Source organism: Schistocerca piceifrons, unplaced genomic scaffold (assembly GCF_021461385.2).
Source record: "Schistocerca piceifrons isolate TAMUIC-IGC-003096 unplaced genomic scaffold, iqSchPice1.1 HiC_scaffold_1344, whole genome shotgun sequence".
NCBI classification, from domain to species: domain Eukaryota; kingdom Metazoa; phylum Arthropoda; class Insecta; order Orthoptera; family Acrididae; genus Schistocerca; species Schistocerca piceifrons.
Window position 1 is genome coordinate 35,001 of NW_025727174.1, and position 2,500 is coordinate 37,500.

Sequence of the window (2,500 nt, forward strand, 5' to 3'; positions counted from 1 at the left end):
CCGCGACCTGTACCACTTACGAGCGAGAGACGCGATCGCGTTGCTCACTGTACGGCGTCCGATACCGAGCCATCAGCATGTCGGTCCCCATGCGCGTTGCACTCGCACTCGCAGTCGCAAAAACGTGGGGCAAATATATTACGCGGAAGAGTTATAACAGACCGAGCCCCACTGCATGGGGGGAGTCTTTGTCACTAATGTACACAGATGGAACATTTTGGACTGGAACCAGATTACCCGTACACACGGCGCTGATTAGTAATCAATGCAGAGCCATCAAACTACAGCAAATATACACAACTGTCCGTATACATGCTGAAAGAGTCTGCCCAAAATGGGAACCACACGTCAGCCAGACACTCTGATCACGCACCACACTCTGCTTCTAACAGGCGCACATACAATATGTAAGCACCAGCATGGAACAACATCCAGTGCATCTTCTCCGCCACATTACACAATCCACACTATCACAACCAGACCAGGAGGTCCGTGCGGAAAATACAATATCCCAGCCTTTCGACATCCACCATTGCGCAGACCAGGCACCAACACCCACACATGTCCTATACAACGGTGCACCCAACATCACAATAGTACCTCCTGTCACAGCGCACAAACAATGACATGAGTCAAAGACACAGGTCTCACACAAGCATAGAATTGGAGCGCCGCCTCTAATAAGCCAAAGGTGCATCCTGACGTGACAAATCTGATCATGTCACAAGCATTCACTTACTATAATCACTATCAACGAACCTGCCGCCCCCGCCCCCCCCCCCCCCTACACCTTTCCGTACAACAACGTGTAACCTAACCTAACCTAACCTAACCTATGTTGTACCTTAACCTAACCTATGTTGTACCTTAACCTAACCTATGTTGTACCTTAACCTAACCTATGTTGTACCTTAACCTAACCTATGTTGTACCTTAACCTAACCTATGTTGTACCTTAACCTAACCTATGTTGTACCTTAACCTAACCTATGTTGTACCTTAACCTAACCCATGTTGTACCTTAACCTAACCCATGTTGTACCTTAACCTAACCCATGTTGTACCTTAACCTAACCCATGTTGTACCTTAACCTAACCCATGTTGTACCTTAACCTAACCCATGTTGTGCCTCAACCTAACCCATGTTGTGCCTCAACCTAACCCATGTTGTGCCTCAACCTAACCCATGTTGTGCCTTAACCTAACCCATGTTGTGCCTCAACCTAACCCATGTTGTGCCTTAACCTAACCCATGTTGTGCCTTAACCTAACCCATGTTGTGCCTTAACCTAACCCATGTTGTGCCTTAACCTAACCCATGTTGTGCCTTAACCTAACCCATGTTGTGCCTTAACCTAACCCATGTTGTGCCTTAACCTAACCCATGTTGTGCCTTAACCTAACCCATGTTGTCGCCTTAACGTAACCCACGTTGTCGCCTAAACCTGCTCTGTAATTGTTATACGACTCGTTCAATTACTGTAGTGTTGCCCACCCGCAACCCTCGCAATATAGTTCGCTACTCGCACTGCCCGCACCCCTGTGTATCGCTTCATGTTAAACACCTTGCAAGTCTTGCTCACTTTCCACATGCTCCTGCTGTACACTGTAATGTGGATGGCAGCAGGACGTACATGCCGCCCCTCCCCACGTCCCCACCTTGCCCCCTGCCTTCGCAAGCTGGTTGGTGAGAAGTTTGCATGTTCAATGCCCTTCGCATGCGACGTACTCAGGCTACGTTGTGGTGCGGCCTGTGTCAACTGTCCGCTGATGTCGTACGCGTGAACCACAATCTGTACTGCACATTCGTCCTTATGTACTGAATGATACATCGTGGCACATGTGTGACCGCACAACGACTGCGCCCAAAAACGGCGGACCATACAGTGCAAATATTGTGCACGCAGCTACGTGTCGTCTCCCTATGAGAGCTGGATTGCAGTGTGGTACGCCATAGAGACGTGTGGGAGGAACGGACGCCGTGGATGGCGATCAGCATGAGCTGTCTGTTGATGTATTCGGACCTAGTCGTCTCTCCTCACACACCGTGATGGCATGGTGCACCGCGTTCCATATCTGCGACATGCTACAGAGGCCGGTTGACAGTCGTTCGAGCAATGGACATCGCATACGTACGGGGGCCACCTTCCACGTATTGTCTAGGCGTGCACATTTTGTTGCGTGTATGTGGGCAGACGTAGTGTGGCGTGACACCTGACACAGGCATGCAATAATCGTTGAAGTTGCAAATGGCGATGGACGCCTGCGTTTTCTGGTGAAGTTACGCAAATGAACAAATGGTAACCTGTTGTGGTGCGGTTGTTCTCGCTAGGGGTGAATCGGTGATGGCGACGATAGGTTGAGGTACTAACCGGTTGTTCCAGCGATACCCACCATGCCGACGAAACTGAACGGCATCTGGGTGTGAAGCGATACGCGGCGGTGGCTGGGTGGGACCGTCCCCGGCCGGTGAGGGGGCGCCTCCCGGCGTGCTGGCCG